Below are 20,416 nucleotides of genomic sequence, written 5' to 3'. Positions count from 1 at the left end.
ACCCGAAGCCACTCTGGGGTCCTATGGACCCCATGGCCACACAACCCCCTGCTGCAATGCAAGTGACTTACCGTCTGCCTCCAGAGGCACCACCGCAACTGCTTCAGGCTCCTCCCGCTGTTCCTCCTCCATTGGCACCACCTCACTTGTGTTACTGCTGCCTTCTTCGACACCCTGCAAGGTAGAAAGCTGAGCGAGCACCTCCTTCTGAAAGGATATGGTGGCTGCTCTCCCGGAACCCTTAAGCCTGGGAAATCTATGTGAAGGGCCCCCCACCTTTCTAGCCTCTTCCATAAAAGCCAGCCGCTCAAGTATGGCCTGCCTGGTCTGCACGTCGTCCCCGAGCTCAGGTGATGGCTGTTTGGGAAGAGGCCTCTTAAGGGGCCTCTTAACAGGCTGCTTGCCCTTGGACGGGCCCTGACCTTTTTTAGGTGCCATATGAAAACTGCCTTGTTAGTGGCCCGTCACTTACTGTGACCGTCCACTACCAACTGGCCCAAGTATTCTAGGCCGTGCCCAGGCCCAGGCCCACGCACCAACCAGCCACCTATCCAGTCAAATCAGGCCTTGCAAACTCCAGCTGTCCTCTAAGCTCCACTACACCCAGCACAGCCTTCCCCCTCCACTAGAGGCCTCCTGCTGCTTTCAGTAGCTGCCACCTCCTTGGTGTGCCGAAGGTCACGCTCCACTCTGTGCCCCAGCCGAACATGCAGCCCCGCTCCAGCCCTCAGTCCACGCATGCCTCACCACTCTGGCTGAGGGGCAAACATGTCACCCTCGCTCCAGGCCAACTGGCCGAGCACGGCACCCCGCTTCGAGCCGCAGGCCCGCACGGCACTCCGAGCCACAGTCCACGAACTGCACAGCCCAGGCCTAACCTGCTCACATGCTACCAGCCGCTCCGGGCTGCACCGCAACGCTCCGAGCTGCTGAAGCCCACTGACGCTGCTTCATGGCCGAGAGTGCTTCAAACTGTGCAGTAGGGGGCGGGGCCGCCCTTTTAAGGCCGCACCTCACTCCCTCACAAAAGTAAAAAGAGTCCATTGTCTCCCATCCCTCCAGGGAGGCAATGGACGGCCCCCCAGCCTTAGTGGCTGATGGGCCGCTCAGTTGGGTGGGGGCCTAATTAGTCCGAAAAAGTGCAACTGGCCCAAGTTCACCAAGCAAGCATTTATGGAAAACTGTAGACTTGGAGTTCCTAGATGTTAATTCAGCAACCTGTCCACTATCCTATGCTGGCTTCCTAAGTTACAAAATACCAGTTGAAAAAATGTGGCTTATGATTTGTCGGTAAGAAGGCCCCTCATTAAGAGCCTCTTTTGTTTGGCTCTGAGATCTTAATTCTCTTGGGGCATTTATTAAGAGCCAGTGTGAAAGGATTACTCTCACTGCTCCTGAAAGAAGGACAAAGCAGGAGTCAAATGCACCTTTAAGACCAACGAAGTTTTATTCAGAATGTAAGCTTTTTTGTTCTAGAAGCACACTTCATCAGACAATAGGGTGGAATGGCAAGCAGTCCTAAATATAGAGAAAGTGGGCAGTGAATTAGTATGCAAAATCATGGAAATGTTTTTTTAGCAGTTTAAAAGAATCACAAGCTGAGGTCTAGTGATGGTTTGTGTTTGTTGGTCTTAAAGGTGCAACTTGACTCCTGCTTTGTTCTACTGCTTCAGATCAACACGGCTGCCCACCTGGATGCTCCTGATAGAATCTGTCCATAGGTGATTCTTATCAGACCTTGACTGAATCCCTCAACAAAGTGAATTAACAGTGGGGGCCTGCCACCTTCTTTTTTGTTGTTGTTTTTTGCACTTCTCATTTCTTTCTTTCATATATCCCTGCACTTTTGTATATATATATTTTTCATTTATAATGGAGACTGAGAAAATTAAAGGGTGTGATTTCCCTCTTTCTCCTCTTATTATGGATTGAACTGAGAAGGCTATTTAAGCTAATTGGATAACTTTAAAGTACTTTGAACAACTGAGAAGTACATGGCTGAATGACTACTACAGTTTAAGATTTATTGACTTACTCATCTGTACGTCTTTGAAGATAAGACTCATCTTACCCATTTAGTGGTGGTAGTTGTTTTCTTCATATTCCTTCAATAATGAGTCTGCATTTTAATGTAAAACTTCTGTCAGGAACTTTCCTCCTTTGATTGCCAAGTCTGAGCCAGATGCTTTACTGAGAGCCTTATGATATCATTAAGCTTTGTTTAAGGGGGATTATTTTTATGGATAGTATCTTCTCAGCACCCCCCCCCCCCCGATGAATTAATGCCTGTTTGTTTAGCTCTAAGGCTCTCCTTTTGAATTTGACTTTTGGATTGTCAAGCTGAGTTCTTTTGGTGAAGGAAACTTTAAAAGACCTGGACTTCTGCTCTGTCTACACTTCCATTTTGCAGATTTTGCTGTATTTACTGTAACTGTCAAACCAGTTAGAACTAGATCCTAAAAAGGATAAATCCAAGAAGACAAAAGGGGGTAGACTCCTGTAGAATGTCCAGCATATGGAGTTGCTGCATTTGATCATTTCATGAAGAGTAATTAATACAAAGTTAATGACTTACACTTTTTATTCTGATAGACATAAAATTTATTCTAGAATAAATATGTGTTGCATATCCAAGTCTCTAATCATGAAACTGAAGAATGTTGAGATTCAAACTGGAGATATTTGCAGACCACAATCCATTACTGATATCTTGGCAAGGAAGAAGATTAGGAAAAAGTAAATGGAGATTAAACAATAATCTAAGAAGACATAATAGAGAAATGTGAGAAGGACCAAGCAGAATTTTTTGAACTGGATATTTCAGAAGATGTATCTATTATAACAATCTGGGAGATAAGTAAATCTATATGAGAGGAAACCTTGTGATTGCTTCCATGGAGGGGGGAGGGGGGAAGAAAAAAATGGAAAGAACCATGAAAGTAATAGAAAGAATTCAAATACTGGAAATAGAAATACATCAAAAACAATTTTAAAAGAAATCGAAAAACCAGTTCAATTTGATGGAAGAAATAAAGAAGAAATTAAGTTTTATTAAACAAAAATATCTTGAACATGCAAATATACCAGGATGTTACTTGGCATATTGTTTAAGAAAAGAAAGTGAAAAGATCAATAATACAAGTCAAAAATTTTGATGAAATTTCTTACAAAGAAAAAGATATAAATGAACAATTCACTCTGTTTTTCACAGCTCTACAAGGAAGAAAACTTAACTGAGGAAGGTTTAGATGAGTATCTAAAAGAAACATTCATACCTAAATTCATGAAAGAAGATAGAGATGTCCTGAATAAAAACATTACAATACAAGAGATTCCATAATCAATAAAGAAGTTTTTTAAAAGATAAAGCTTCAGGCCCAGATGGCTTGATGACAATGTATTCCAAACCCAAACTTCACCAGACTTGGAGGGCAGGTGGAGGAGAGCCTGCTGAAGACTCCAATGAGAGCTTTATACCTCCTGACCTAAATGAACCAACAAACCACAAATCAGTTCAGTCAACCGTACGAATCATGAAATGAAATGAAGTTCGGGCAATCAAACGAACCACAAATCAACATGAACCACCATTTTCCCATTTCATGCCTATATCTAGTCAAAATATATATGGTGAAATAAATGCAGAACTTTGATGAAGAGATATCAGTTCAGCAATGGGAAAATTGTGGAAGAAAGACAAACTTGACAGCGAGTCAAGCACTAAGAAAAGAATGGTATAAGATTTGTTGTTTTTGTTGATATATTACTCTAAAAGATGCAGAAAAGATGAATAAGAACTACAAAGGAATGTGCTGGAAATGTAATGAGATGGACAGTATCTTTTATAATATGTAGTGGTCCTGTTAAAAAGACTAACAAATTTTGGAAAGTAATACATGCAGAAATTCAGAAAATTTTGAATCTAAACTTTGCCATAAAACCTGAATTTTACCAGACAACATAAACAGGTCAACACATGAACTGTTTAGATACATGCTAACCATGGCTTGAGTAGTATTCACAACTAAGTGGAAAACCAACTTTCACCCAAGTCTTGAGAACTGGAATGATAAAATGGAAGAATATGCTGTTGTGGCAAAACTGATGAATTACATAAATAAAATATTGAATTTGAGAACAAGAATCTATCTAATCCCCCTTTTAAAGCTGCTAATTCCTGTGTCATTTTTTTTATTTAGATAATTTATATTCCGTCCTTTCCCAAATGGGCTCAGGGCAGATAACAACATTTTAGAAATAGCATAAAACAAAAATAAAAACCAATAACAATACAGTTTGGTGACTCAGTTGGGCACATCATAATATACTGAGAATCTCAAACAACAAATAGTATAAAACCAGTATTTCAGCAGAGGTGGTGTCACAGCACAGGGCCAGCTGATAGAATCAGACACCCACTGCCTCAACCAAAAGTCTGGCAGAATAGCTCCATCTTGCAGGCCCTATGTAAAGGTGACAATTCAGTAAGGGCCTGGATCTCTAAACAGAGCTGATTCTACCAGACTGGGACCAAGGCCGAAAAAGCCCTGGCCCTGGTTGAGACTAGTTGGACGTCCTTTGGGCCAGGGACGGTCAGCAGATGTTGTGTGCTGGATCGTAGTATTCTCTGGAACATATATGGGGAAAGGCGATCCCATAGATATGTCGATCCCAGGCCATGTAAGGCTTTAAAAGTTAAGACTAAGACCTTGAAACGGATCTGGTACTCAATTGGTAACCAGTGCAGTTTGTGCAGCACTGACTGGATGTGTGTCTAGCTAGGCACCGTTATCAACAGCTGAGCTGCTGCATTCTGCATCTGCTGGAGTTTCTGGATCAGTCTCAAGGGTAAGCTTGCATAGAGTGAGTTACATTAATTCAACCTGGAAGTGACCGTCACGTGGATCACTGTAACTAGGTCCTGGGGGGATAGGGAGGACACTAGCTGCCCAGCCTGCCTAAGATGATAAATCATCATTATATCACTACATTCTCTGGCAGCAAATTCCACATTCCTCTGTATTTTCTTTTGTCCATTCTGAACCTACTGCCCATCAGCTTCATTAGATGCTTTCAAATTCTAATATTTTGGGAGAGAGAGCATTCTCTTTGTCAACTCTCTCCACCCCTTGAAGGTCTTAGCATCCTTGTAAATGCCATTTTCAGCCAAAGAATAACTTTTGGGAGAAATGATGCATAATTAGTAGTACAGTTGAGCATTAACAGCTGGACTAATTTGTACTCTGAACCAGAAGATGTAAACTGTAAAACTCTTTTGCTGGCATTTGTGTACAGACAGTAAGGTAGTCATACTTATTTTCAGAGGTTACAACCCTGTAATTAAATTAAGTCACTAGACTGAAAGTGAAAGTTTCTAAGCTAACCTCAGGGGAGGTCAAAATTTCATCATTACTTTCCAAACTGTTTGGTATGCATGCTTCTTCTTAGCTTTTTAAAACCTCTGTGTTGGACTACTGTGTGTACTACTTTAATGCATTAATCTGTATATAATTTAAAATACAAATAGCAGAGTTTTGTGGAATATTTTTTTTTAATTGCTAATATAGCACAGTGGATAAGAAAGCAACTGTTCAGAAGATATGAATTGGAGCCCAAATTCATATAGGGAAAGGCAGTTCTTCAGGTATGTCTGTCCCAAGTAATAAAGGGCTGCATAGATAAAAACCAACACCTTGAATTGAACCTAGAAGCAATTAGGCAGCCAGTGCAATTGTTGCCAAATGAGTAATAATGAGGCTGGTGACCATAGATCAAAAACAAGGAGCAAAGTAGAAGAATACCTACGAAGGAACAGATAAATTACTTTTCAGGACACTCTATGCCCATTTCATCAAGCTATCAATTGAACTGGACATTTCAATGCTTTCCTCTCTCCACTCCAGATTGACTAAAAAGTATTTGGGCTCCATCTTTTAAACCAGACAGAATGCTCTGGTGCTTAGATAGAGGTATACCCAGAAAGTTGGACACTTTGTAGATGTTCCACTGGCTCTATGAAGAGTGCAGCACTAGAAACCAAACTGGGTTTTAAATCTGTGGATGAAAATACAGTGCTATTTCAGTTCCTTTCATATCCCTAAAATGTCTGTATAGTACCAGTCTTTTGTATAAGAACACATCAGCATTTTAAGCTATGGCTCCTTTCTTAGACCTCTCAGCACTGGCTGCATAATTTGGCTGCAAATTCTATGCAGTTCATAGATAATCTCTAAAATATAATAATAGCCAAGACCAAATCATATATATGCCTTTTCTGATGGGTGTAGGCATAATCGTTAAATGTTCTGACATTTATTAAGTATGTAAATTGATATCTAATTAACTGGCTGCCGCTATCTTGTTAAATGCCAATTAAATGTATTAACATTTCCCACAATTTTAATGTGTCAATAAGAATTTAACTGTACCTTTATTGCCATTGTAATTTTGAGTTAATTACATGGCCAAGATGATTAATCTTTTTTGTACAATTATTAAGTCTTACTCTTGGCTCTCTTTAAACAATTAAAGTAAAACAACCATTCCCCCCAACTGGCTAGAATGCCTCTTGACACATCTGAACATGAATGAGGTTTGCTAAATGTTTTGGAAAGCAGTGATGGAATTATCACAAGGATAATGGAACACATGCATTTGCAAACTATCTACATATTATATGTGCAAGTATGAGAATTCATGTTATGTGTTCAAAGAAACAGACACAAACCTATGCACATTTACCTGGGAACAAGCCATACTAAATTTATTGAGAGATCAATAGACATTGTATACGATTGAACAGCATGCAAAATGTTATTAAAACATTTCTCATTTCTTTTGCTATTAAAACATGTTATAATGGTTATTCCTATTCTATGGAAGACAGCTATTGAGGGAAAGGTAGCAGCATACTGATGGTTATCTACTGAGATTACAATCAGCTGAAGTCTTGAATAAAAATCAGCCAGGAACTAGCATTTTACAGAATCTTCGATAATTGTATGAAAATATGTAGAAAGCTTCTTATAAAGTTTAAGTACTACATTGGTTTGAACTCGGGTCCAGTTTCCTTAACACTGCTTAGGACTCTGAGAACAAAAATCTGAATCAGTGGCTGGTTCCATCCCTGAGGCACAGCCCCTGCCTGTGTTATGCACGGTGAAGCATTTCTCAACAGAGGCCAATCCTTGCTGGGCAATCCAGCACAGTAGTGACCCCCCTCCCCAGCCTGGCTGACACAGGCATTAGTGGCTCCAGCATTTGCTACCTTGATAGAGGCTGGACTGGTGAGAAGTTGTTTGGATGTTTCAGGAGACCCCTTTTGGAGGTGTTGTGTGCTGTCAAGGGGTCAGAAGAGGGTAGGCTTTCTAATCCCCAGGTCCCAGCCGGGGTTCTCCTGCTTTTCCAGGCTCCTTCCCTCCCCCAGTCAGCTAGCTGGCAGGGGAAGCCCCGCCCCTACAGCCATCATGTGCCTTTCCCCCTCAGGAGGCTTCAGTCTCTACTTGAGAAAGCCTTCCTCTTTGGATAGTGTGTCTGCGTCCTTAAGGTTGAAGGGGAGTGGTGGAGAGGAGGCAGAACAACATGGCTGTGAAAGGAGCCCAGACCCTCCGTTTGTTGCACAATCCTTGCAGAGGTCGTTTGCATAGTGTGAAGGTAAACTTGAACCTTTGGTTGCCTTTTGTTACTGTGAAAAACTTGAAAGTTCAGCAACTCGTGAGTAGAGATGCCAATCCCCAGGTGGGGGCAGGGAAGCCCCAGTTTGGATGCCCTCCAGAGCTTCAGGGTCATCAGAAACGGGGGGGGGGGGGAGGGAGGAAAATGTCTGCAGGACCATAGGGTATCATGGAGAATTAATCCCGGAGTATCTGGGGCTCTGGAGGGGCAGTTTTCTGAGATAAAGGTACCAAATTTTCAGCATAGCATCTGATGAGTCTCCTCAAAATGCTCTCCAAGTTTCAAAAAGATTGGACTCGGGGGCCCAATTTTATGAGCCCCAAAAGAAGGTGCCCCCATCCTTCATTATTTCTAATGTAGGGAAGGCATTAAAAAGGTATGTGGTCCTCTTAAATGTGATGGCCAGAACTTCCTTTGGAGGTCAGTTGTGCTTGTCACAACTTTGCTTATGGCTCCACCCCCAAAGTCTCCTGGCTTCACCCCCAAAGTCCCCAGGTATTTCTTGAATTGGACTTGGCAACCCTACAAGAGGGCTTTTGCAGTGGCAGCTCTGAGGCTGTGTCAGAAGTGGATGTACTCCTGTGAGTGCAGCCTTGGAAGGGCAGAGGAGAATTATTGGTTCTTCTTGAACTTGGGAGGCAATCCAGGGTGAGCAGCAGCCAGGAGGGCTGTTTTGTGGGCCTTGCAGGGGGAGTCAGAGTGGTGTTGGCAGTGGAGGCCCCAATGTGAAGTGTGACATTGTGAAGTGTGCAGCAGGGCCCCATGTGAAGTCTGCTAAGGATGTTTGTGAGAGAGAGGGGGGCTGGGCACTGTTGTTGGCCATCTTTGTGAGCCATTTAGGGGCCAACCAAGATACTTTCTAGACTGGAGGCCATTTGTGAGGGTGCAGGATAGCAGTAGCCACTCTGAGGGCTTAAGGCCATGGGAGGGGGGAGCAGTGCACAGCCCCCCCTCCCATGAACTTAAGCCCTCAGAGTGGCTACTGCTATCCTGCACCCTCACAAATGGCCTCCAGCCATGTAAGGGTTAGCAGCCTGGAGGCAGTTTGGGAGAGTGCAGGAAAGTGGGAGCCATTTGTGAGGGCTTCTGAAGGAGAGTAGCTGCTGAAGTGTCTGAGATGTGTGCCTGTCAGAGGCAAGAGTGTATGTGAGGGTTTTAGCAGTTGTTTCCAACATTCTAAGGCTGATGTGGGTGGGTGATAGGGGAGTGAGCCAACAGGTGTGCAGAGGTATGGAGTAATGGGTGAAAGGCCAATGGTTGTTGGAGCTCAGGTTTCAAACAATAGTAGAGCTCTGTTTTGGCAATACACTATGGTTTTATTATTAAGGATGGTCTTACTTGGTATAAAGGGAGGTTCAAGTGTTCTCTAGTTCTTTTTCCTGACCAAACAAAAGAAAAGGTTTGCTTAATTTTTTTTCCTGTCCCTGCTATGTGCAGGGAGAAAAGTGCATGTTCAGTCCTCCTAGCACCTGTGGTATTTGTTTAAGATACATAAAGGTTCATGACCTCCCTTTATCTCACATACCGGCAAACCTCAGAAAATCAATGCTATGAAAGGCAACATCAGCTTTGTACCCCATTATTGGCCCTGCAGAATAACTGGTTGGCCACTGTGTGAGGCCAGCTGCTGATCCAGTAAGGCTCTCCTAATGGAATTAAGCCATCCAGCAGCCCCTTAAGAGTCTCCATTCTAGCTTCTCTTCTTGTTTTCCACATTTTTAATTTTTTTCCCTCCTAATAGAGGATTAGATTTTTTAACCTCTCTATTAAGTTCCCAGAGGATTTCTGAATTTGCAATGTCAGAATATTTTGACTCTTTCTTTGCGTGCATGACATTCATCTGTCTTTCAGAAAGACTCTTTTGTGTCACATAGGTCTGGGCAGTCTGCATATTAGTGCCTTTGTTTCTGCATCGCTGATATCCATCTCTGAAAACCTGCTTTCACAATAGCTGGTCCTACCTGGACAGGTGGCTTCAAGTTAACATCTCCACACAGACAGTACAAATTAGAAAATTTCCACAATAAATGTGACTTTACTATGGTTGTCTGTGGCATAGGAATACATTTTATTGAAGTGTCCTTTGATCCAAGAAATAAATGTTACATCAGGGTTTTTTTTTTAAAAAAATATTTCATGGAAAGCTCCATGTACTCCTACATAAAAAAGAGGGAAATATATAGTTATCTCTCCATGTTGCAAAATAAGAAAGGAGCAGAGAATAAAAGCTGTGATTTTCCCCATTTGAAGCTCAGCTGTGTGAATGCCACCAGATGAATATGACCTGAAGAGATCTCAGATCATAAAAATAAAAGAGAACAGCATGAAGAAATGGTTCTATAAAAAAAAGCCCACAGGAAAAAAACTCACAGAAAAAACCCACAGTCATAAATGTCCGCAGGAAAAATGCCCACACAGAAAAAATCCACATGGAAAGAAGCCCCACATGTGGGCATTTTTCCATGTGGGCATTTTCCATGTGAGCTTTTTTCTGTGAGCATTTATGACCCTGGGGTTTTTTCTGTGAGCTTTTTTTCTGTGGGCTTTTTTTCCCCTGTGGGCTTTTTTCCCAGTTACCTAAGGAAAGATGGCTGCTGGTATCTGCCAGCAAACACCACACTTTCTTGCTCAAGTAGCAACTGAGTCCAGCTCTAGCTGTAGCAATCGCTCATTTTGCATTTCAGCACTTAGCGATTTGTTACAGCTCACTTGGGCACCTGTCAGGGCCAGATTGGGGGGTGGGGGGCAGAAGGGGGTGCTTGCCCTGGGCGCCAATGCAGGGGGGATGCCAAATTGGGTACGGAGTCCATTATTCTATGGGCCAATTAGGGGGTATCATTTTTAATCCCCCCCTTCAAAAAACATGTAGTTCCGGTCCTGCCTGTACCCAGCAATAATCTGTTCCATGCGTAAAAGCTGTGAAAAGAAACAAAACCAATGCAATGTACTAGTGCCCAGCAGAACCCAGTGCCATTGTGGCAATGTCAGCTCAACAGGACTGATGTGAAGTACAAAATCACAATCCAAACAAGGGTTTTGCAAGCCCAGCACAACCAGTTTAGTGTATAAAATGCCAGCAGACCCAGTGCCACTGTGGCAATGCAAGTAAAAGGGGACTTAACCAGAGAATCCCTGCATACAAATTGAGGTGGGGGCATTTTTTTCAAGCCCAGCACAACCAGTTCAGTTTACCACATGCCCAGCAGAACCCACTGTGGCTCTACAAACTTGAAAGGACTGATCTCACAGCCATGTGTCACAAGAAATCCAAAGGGGGGTGGGTGGGTTGCAAGCCCAACACAATCAGTGACAATGTGCAGAATGCCCAGCAAAACCCAGTGCCACTGGCATTGCAAGCTTAAAAGGACTGCTCTCAAAGCAGAGAGTCACAACAAAACCAAGTTGGGGTGGGTGGGTTGCAAGCTCTGTGCAAGAAAATGAGAAGGGAACACAAAGGAAGGGGGACACGGGGGAAACCCCTCTTGAAACTAACAATGTTAGTTTGAAACTGGCAAGGCTGTTTCCAAGGCTGGAGATTTCACCCTGCCTCTTGCTTTGAAGGTTGGTAAACTTTTTTAAAAAGTGGAATCAGTCAGTCAAAAATATATTTATTCACAAACTGGCATGAACCTTCACAGTCAGCCTGAAAGTTTGTGGCAAGGTCACACTGGTTGAATTCTCTGTCAGGAGCAAGTGATGCTCTTCATACTTGGTGCTTGGGGGTGGGACAGGAAACAGTGGGAGGGTTTCTAGTGTCCTGGCCCCACTGGTGCACCTCCTGATAGCACCTGGGTTTTTGGCCACCGTGTGACACAGAGTGTTGAGCTGGATGGTCCACTGGCCTGATCCAACATGGCTTCTTGTATGTTATTATGACGTGCCATGAATTTTAGTTTGTGAGCCAGTTCATGCCCATCCCTAGTCCACAGCACTCCCGACTTCTGATTCCCATAAAAGATGCAAATTGATGGGCCCTTTACTACTTACATTGGAATGAATCAGTTCATATCAGTATTTATTTATCATGAACCCAGGTTTGCAGCCTACTATTGTACCCAGTAACTTTATGTTGCCCTGATGTACTAAAAAATGCCCAAGTTCAGAGCCTACTGTTACTTCAGGGAGTGTGAAGGGGTCAAAGTATGCTGTTTGTCTGTGGGTTAATTCCCCCCACTTTAGTTAACAGAACTTCTACTCATTTATTGACTGAATTCCCTTTTCATGTTTTGTGTGATAAAATGTTATAGTGCTTCTGCAGACATGGAGCAGAATATTGATCATAGCTCCTGGATCCACAGGCTGTTCCATTTTAGTACTTCCCATAAGTAGTGATTGTCAATTCTCATCTGCACCATTTTAATAGTGATCTGTTTTGGCTTTATTTGCCCCTCCCCCCAATAGCCATTAGTCAATCTGATGTATAAACAATTTTATTAGTAACATATGGTAGTAGAACTAAATCTACAACTTATAAAAAGTTTAGGATAAAAAAAAAATCATCATTCTACCCCACATCTTACTTTCCTCCCACCCCTCCCCCCATTACTTGACCCCCGCCAGTGTTATTTTTTTTGAAAAAACAGATATTAAAGGTACCTTTAACTATCAAGAAAAAATAAAGAATAATAAAGAGAAATATTCCCCCTTCAAAAGATATATTCTTATCTTAAAAATCTTAAAAATCTTAATCATCAAAAATTGTCCAATGTCCTTTTATCTTCCACTCTTTCTCTACATATCTTCTAAATTTCTTCCACTCCCGATTAAAAAGTTCTAAATCACAGTTTCTTAGTTTTCTTGTTAATTTATCCATTTCACTCCATGACATAACTTTTATAATCCAATCCCATTTATCTGGTATTTTTTCTTGCTTCCACAACTGCGCATACAATGTCCTAGCAGCTGAGAGCAAGTACCATATTAAAGTTCGATCTTCTTTAGGAAATTTTTCCATTTGTAATCCCAGCAGAAAAATCTCTGCTTCTTTGTTGAATTCATATCCCAGGATCTTAGATATCTCTTGTTGAATCATCTGCCAAAACATTTTCGCTCTTTCACAAGTCCACCACATATGGTAGAAAGAACCTTCATGCTTTTTACATTTCCAGCACCTATCTGGCATCTTATTGTTCATCTTTGCTAGTTTTTTTGGAGTCATATACCATCTATACATCATCTTAAAACAGTTCTCTTTAATACTATGACATGTTGCAAGTTTCATAGAGTTTTTCCACAGATATTCCCAAGATTCCATCTTTATTTCTTTATTTACATTAATTGCCCATTTTATCATTTGAGATTTCACTACTTCATCTTCTGTAGACCATTGTAAAAGTAATTTGTACACTTTTGAAATTAATTTCTCATTATCTCCAAGCAGAACTCTTTCCATTTCTGTTTGTTCCTTCCTTATTCCTTCAGCTTTAATATCCTTCTCCATCAAACTTTTAATTTGTTGCATTTGAAACCAATCATATTTATAACTCAGTTCTTCTGCAGTTTTCAGTTCTATTTTCCCACTTTGTATTTTTAGTAATTGATTGTATGATAGTTGTTTTTCCTTAACTGTTTTGGCCGTTAACTTTATCACTTCAGCCGGCACTATCCACAAAGGTCTCCTCTCATCACCATATTTCTTGTACTTTATCCACACATTTAATAAACTTCTCCTTATATAATGGTGAGAGAAAAGACCGTCCATCTTCTTTTTCCCATAGTACAAATATGCATGCCAGCCGAATTTTTTCCCATGGCCTTCCAACACTAAAAGTTTTTTGTTTAATAGCGTTATCCATTCTTTCAACCATACTAAACAAATTGCTTCATGATACAGTTTCAAATCTGGTAATTGGAATCCACCTCTCTCTTTTGCATCTATCAGGACTTTCATTTTAATTCTAGGTTTCCTCCCGGCCCACACAAATTCCGAAATTTTTCTTCGCCATTTATCAAATTGCTTAGCATCTTTCACAATGGGGATAGTTTGAAACAAATACATAATCCTTGGTAAGATATTCATTTTTACTGCAGCTATTCTGCCCAACAATGACAGGTTGAGCTTATTCCACTTTAACATATCTTCTTCTATTTTACGCCATAGCTTTTCATAATTGTTCTTGAACAGGTCAATATTTTTCATTGTTATCTCTACCCCTAGGTATTTTACCTTAGAGGTAACTTCACAACCCGTTAGTCTTTGTAGTTCTTGTCTATTTTTCTGCATATTCTTACATAGGATTTTTGATTTTTCTTTGTTTATGTAAAGTCCCGCCAACTCCCCAAACTCTTGTATTCTTGTTAACAACAAAGGTGTAACTTGTAAGGGATTTTCATTTATAAACATTATATCATCCGCAAATGCTCTATATTTATAGGTATATCCTTTTATTTGTAATCCTTCTAAATCTTTTTCTTCTTGAATCTGCATCAGTAAAATTTCAAGAGTCATTATAAATAACAATGGCGAAAGCGGGCAGCCTTGCCTGGTACCTTTACTGATTTTCATTTCGTCCGTAAGATCTGCGTTGATGCACAACCTTGCCCTTTGTTCAGAATATATTGCCTTTATCATTCTTATAAAACTCCCTCCAAGCTCCATTTTTTCCATCACTGCAAACATGAAGTCCCAATTTAAATTATCAAATGCTTTTTCTGCATCCGCAAAGAATAGTGCTACTTCCTTTTCTGGATGTCCTTCATAATATTCTACAATATTTACAACAGTTCTAATATTGTCTCTTATTTGTCTTTTGGGAAGAAAACCAGCTTGATCCTCCTTTATAAAATTTATCAGATATTGCTTAAGTCGTTCCGCCAGAATTCTTGTAAATATTTTATAATCATTGTTCAAAAGTGAAATTGGTCTATAATTTTTCACATTTGTGACGTCTTTTTCTTCTTTCGGTATCAAAGAAATAACAGCTTCTTTCCATGTATTTGGTACCTTCCCTTTGGCTCTTATTACATTCATCAGCTTCTGTAATTTTGGTATTAATTCATCTTTAGTCAATCTGATGTCTTGTTCAGCTTGTCTTCACTGGAAACTTCTGCAAGTTTTGTTTCAGTCTATCGTTGGCCGTTAGTACAGAAGCTGCCTCCGAGGGCATCGGGGCTTGCCTTCCAGCCACACCCAGTGACAGGCCGGGCAGAGTGGATCCACAAGGGGGGGGGCATAGCTGGGAAGGGCTGCAACAACAGGATGGCAGGGAAAGAGAGTGATGGGGAGAGAAGGAATGGGTGATAGGAAACAGAGGTCTGGGACAGAGATCTGAGGCAATAAATGGGGAAAAGACGCTAATGGCCAGGGAAGAAGAAACGGGGAAGGCTGTCAGCAGAAAGAAAGAGTGAAGCCGATAGCCTTACCCCAAGGCATTGGTGGCTGAGTGCTATAACTCAGCTCCTCGCTACTTTTCTGAGGCTGCAAGCACCCCAAGCCTCTCTCCCTCATCATGGCTGAGGCCTCATGTGGAGGGACTGTGGAGCAACTGAAAATAGTTTGGTGGAGGAAGATGAGGCTTTGCACCATTCAGTGTTGTTTTAGGATAAATGAATTCAGAGAGAATTTTGGAGCCAGGCTGGGTTTGCCCAATGGTAGAGAACTTGTTACACAGCAGCCTGAAATCAAAAGTTTAGGCATGGTTCTTGTTAATATAAATCAACCGCTACAAAACCTAATTTAACCCTGATGCTTGTTCTATTTTCCTTCTGGGCGCTTTGTGGTACAACAGTACAACCACAGAAGAAACAGAAATGTTCATTAATGATTGACCTTTAACCTCATTCTAGTTATAGATTTGTTGGGTTTCTTTATGCTCTGAGTCTGCACATTTGAACACTCACACTACAACTTTTTCCAGGGCTCTGACAAGATTCAGCACTTCTGTTAATATAATATTACAACCATTGAATCCTTGCTTTCTTGTTACTACATTGAACTACCATCCTCTTTCTGTTTCTGTAATTTAGTTGTCTTCTCAGTTCTTCCAAAATTGCAGTTCATTACCAATTGACTTAGTCTGGTGTGATCTCCCTCTACTGTCTCTGTACCTTGCTACTTTGCTTGCTTGTACATATTTAGAAGAACACAGTGTTACAATAATCTGAGAGTTGTTGTTGCTATGAAGTCATTGTTATCTTCAGTACTGGGGAGTCTTTAAACTGTGTATCCCACAATTTTTCTTCTGAATAATGCGACATTCTCTTTCTGGTGTAAGTGGTAGAAATACATTTTTCAGTCACTTCAGCCATGCTTTCCACAGTATAGTTACAGTAAAATCTACATGCTTCGCCTCAAATGACTTTTTCTTCAATGAAATTGAACTGAAGTAGCATGAAGGTATGGAAAAGGAGATTAGTTATGTAAGGCTGACATCTGTATACTTGACCCATGGCCACCTTAATTAATAACACTGAGCAAAGGAGGAAAGGCTAGATGGATCCAGGAAACAATAAACGCTTCATTACCTATAATATTAGGATCCCTTTCCCAGAATTATGGTTCTTAGATTCTCCCATGCTTGGAACCAAAGTGAAGAGTCAAAAAGGTAAATAGCAAAAGAGACCTGAAAGGACAGCATGGGAGGACAAATGTATCCAGCGTAAAATTTCATTAATTATTGTTACCCACATTGAGTTCCATTTATGTGGGATAAAGGTAGACTTATAAATGTTTAAAGTAAATGCATCAGGAATCATAGAATCAAAGTTGGAAGGGACCTCCAGGACCATCTTGTCCAACACCCTGCACAATACAGGAAATTCACATTTATTTATTTATTTATTTATTTATTTATTTATTTATTTATTTATTTATTTATTTATTCATTCATTCATTCATTCATTCATTCATTCATTCATTCATTCATTCATTCATTTATTTATATCCCGCCCTCCCCTATTGGGCTCACTTATCCTAGCCAATCCAGTTAAAATACATAATGTTAAAACAGAATACAATAAAACCATTTAAAATAATTTCATACACAAACAATTACATTTATAGTTACAATCCTAAAACCCAAGATGGTGTCAGTATTATACCTCTCTGCCCCACACACACACTCAGTGACCACTGATGAATGCCCAGAAGATGGCAAAAACCATCCTGGATCCCTGGCCAAAGTGGCCTGGAGGAAAAATCGCTGCCTGATCCCAAAGTAGCAATCAGAATTTCTCTGAACATGTAAGAAAGGGCCATGAGAACTGATGCAATCCTTCCTGTCCTCCTTCCCATGATCTGGCTAAGTTCACAGAATCAGCATTGCTGTCAATTTGTAATCTACTCTCTGTTTGAAAACCATCTTTCAAGAAAGCCTGTTCCACTGAGGAATTGCTCTGTCAGGAAGTTCTTCCTAACTCTAAATTTCAACCTGCTCATTCTGGCCCAACCTTCTGGGGCAACAGAAAACAATGCCGTGCCATCTTCTATATGACAACCTTTCAAGTACTTGAAGATGATGATCATATCACCTCTCAGTCATCTCCTCTCCAGGCTAAACATACCCAGCTCTTTCAGCCTTTCCTCACAGGACTTCATCTCCAGACCCCTCACTATTTTGTTGCCCCGGGTCCTTCAGAGGAGGTCCATGTGTTGAGAACAGAAAGTATTTTGGGAAAGTATTTTGGGACAAGAGGCATGTTCATGGTTGGTTCTATAGAGCATGAGTTTCTCACCTCCCTCTCCCACTGCAGTCCCAAATGCTCTTCCCAGGGCTACAGCTGGGGAGAGGAGGTGAGAACAGACTTCTGATGCAGGTTTCAAGTTCATCAGTTAAGTGATTTTCTGGTTACATTAGCTAGAGGTCAGAAGGTCATTATTTTAGGGTCTTTCTGCATGAAAGGTCTGGAAGTCTAAGGGGTTCTTTATTAATTCAGTGATCATTTCAATAAATGAGTGCTTGCTTATCAACTTGCCAGACAATAAACAGGAAGAAGATGAAACAGGAACAGGTAATAATTATGAAGCTATTTCTACAACAGTTCTTGAAAAGAAACATCTTGAGCAGATGGTGTCAGATGACATGCAGAAAAATGTATTTCAAGAAAGTAGCATAGCTAAAAGTTACAGGGAACATTTTTGTTTACATTTGACCCATTCAGCTGATGGAAACTCAGATCAATGAAGATGCGAGACACTCAGAAGTTATTCTCCAACAGATGAAGTACCACTTCTGAGCCCTTGGTTCTACATTCTCCAAAGTAGAAAGGGAGAAAGCTCAGCATGGTAGTGGCTCATCATTACTCTCAGAGGTACAATTGATCTTCATGCATGAACTAATATAACATGCATGAGAGCACTTGACTGGATCATCTGAGCCGCCCTGAGCCACTTGTGGGAAGGGCGGGATATAAATCATAAATAAACTAAACTAAAAACTAAATCTGCTATTTCTAGACTTGATTAATAAATAAGTTTGAATTTAAAATCTAGCCAATAATGTGTGTAGACTGATTGTGAGCCACTCTGAGACTCTTTGGAGTGGAGGGCAGGATATAAATCCAATATCATCATCATCATCATCATCATCATCATCATCATCTTCTTCTTCTTCTTCTTCTTCTTCTTCTTCTTCTTCTTCTTCTTCTTCTTCTTCTTCTTCTTCTTCTTCTTCTTCTTCTTCTTCTTCTTCTACTTCTTCATAACAACTGAAATCACTTGACACACCGATGTCTCCCTTGGACCTCAACCTGCATCCTCTGAGGCCTCCAGTATGGCAAGGGGGAAAGTATCACCCATGTCACACATAGGAGGGCATGAGTTCAAAAGTTCTCATCTTCAAATCCCTACTTCAACTTTGTTTTTCCTGTTTGTGAACTGAATCAGCAGACCTTTATTTTGCATTATTTTCACTTTCCTGTTTCAATCCCACCTCCCCACCTCCCTTTATCATCACATAGTGGGAAGGGCGGGATATAAATCTTAGATAAATAAATAAAAAAATATTTTTCAGTATTCTTTCTGGGTCAATAAAGTAGTATTATACTTTACTTTTGTTATTTATTGACCTTTCTTGCTGAGATTCTAGGTAGATTACAAAATATTTTTAAAATGCAATCAGACAACATAAGACATCCAATGAACAGTGTAATTGGACTGAGATTACAGAATTAGAAAAATGCAAATAACAAACTAAGGCAAGGCATATATTTAACGAATGCAGAAAGTGGATTACGAAGGTAGAAGGCAATACAGATGACACCTATAATAAACCCTGCAGTGATCCTACTCACATATTGAAGCACCCTCCTGAACTGGTATACATTATGTGTATAAATATGTATTTTTATTTAAAACTTTTATGCCACCTTTCCACCCAGATATGGTCCCCAAGGCATCAAACATCAAAACTTTTCAACATTAAAATTTTTGAGATATTAAAACAGCATTTAAAATAAATATATATAATACATTTAAACATTTCAATAAAATATAGAAACACAAAAGCACGCATAACACCGCAATGGAGGAGAGGCAACAACAGTTAGTGGGGGAACAGTTGTCTCATGTAGAGTGCATTGCAGTAATAATCTAGATCTTACACAGTATAAATACTGTATAAACTGAGTATAAATCATCATCCACTACAGAATAAAGACATATATATTGTTTGAAGCCTTTGGCTGAGGCAGCAGGTGTCTCACCATATTCGGCCTCCCTACCTTATGTGAACTAGTGTACCAATTTATATTATTAGATGGCTAGGTCCAGTCATTATCTCAAAGCCCCTCCTCCCAGTACCAGACAGTTATATTCCTATGGCTATTTGTTACCATCTCACCATTTTGTAATTTAAATTGGGTTTTAGACTTTTAATTGAATAGTATTAATCCTAATATGTTTTATTGCTATGTTGCTATGCCATGAATCCACTTGTGGACTAAAAGTCGCACAAATCAATCAATCAATCTATATGACTAATAATAAAAAACAGAATTGAAAGATTTTGCAAAAATGAATTTGTAGTAAATAAATGAAATGGAGGCATATTTGTTTATCACTAACTATACCAGGGGTGGCCAAACTGTGGCTCGGGAGTCACATGTGACTCTTTCACACATATTGTATGGTTCTCAAAGCCCCCACCACCCTGCCGACTGGCTTGGAGAAGGCATTAGTCTCTTTAAATTACTTATCCAAGCCAATCCAGTTAGTGGCCTGGAGAATGCATTTAGCTTTCTTTCCACCTTCCCCTCTCCCCTCCCTCCCTCCCTCCCTCCCTCCCTTCCTTCCTTCCTTCCTTCCTTCCTTCCTTCCTTCCTTCCTTCCTTCCTTCCTTCCTTCCTTCCTTCCTTCCTTCCTTCCTCCCTCCCTCCCTCCCTCCCTCCCTCCTTGCAGCTCTCAAACATCTGACATTCATGTCTTGTGGCTCTCAAACATCTGACCTTTATTCTATGTGGCTCTTATGATATGCAAGTTTGCCCCCTTCCCAGGCTTTTTTTGAGCAGGAATGCACAGGATCACAGTTCCAGCTGGCTTGGTGTCATGTGGTGTGGCCTAATATGCAAATGAGTTCCTGCTGGTTTTTTCCTACAAAAAAGTCCTGTGCAAAACAATAGTGATGTCAGGGTATGTGGCCTAATATGAAAATGTGTTCGTGCTGGGCTTTTCCTACCAAAAAAAAGCCCTGCCCAACCCTGAGCTATACCCTTATTGCAGCAGAATCCATTGACCATGTGGTAAAATAGCATAATTCAGGGTGTTTTCGCACTTACCTGTTACTGGCGCGACGACCCTCCTCACGCC

The 20,416-nt window shown here is 40.8% G+C and overlaps 1 pseudogene; it reads right to left on the bottom strand.

Moving 5' to 3' along the window:
- Nucleotides 1-20,416, bottom strand: part of LOC132589570 (uncharacterized protein C5orf34 homolog) — a 106,609-nt pseudogene that overhangs the window by 75,563 nt on the left and 10,630 nt on the right.

The sequence above is a fragment of the Heteronotia binoei genome, chromosome 21, assembly GCF_032191835.1.
Source record: "Heteronotia binoei isolate CCM8104 ecotype False Entrance Well chromosome 21, APGP_CSIRO_Hbin_v1, whole genome shotgun sequence".
Lineage (NCBI taxonomy): Eukaryota > Metazoa > Chordata > Lepidosauria > Squamata > Gekkonidae > Heteronotia > Heteronotia binoei.
This window is presented reverse-complemented; position numbering and strand designations above follow the sequence as displayed.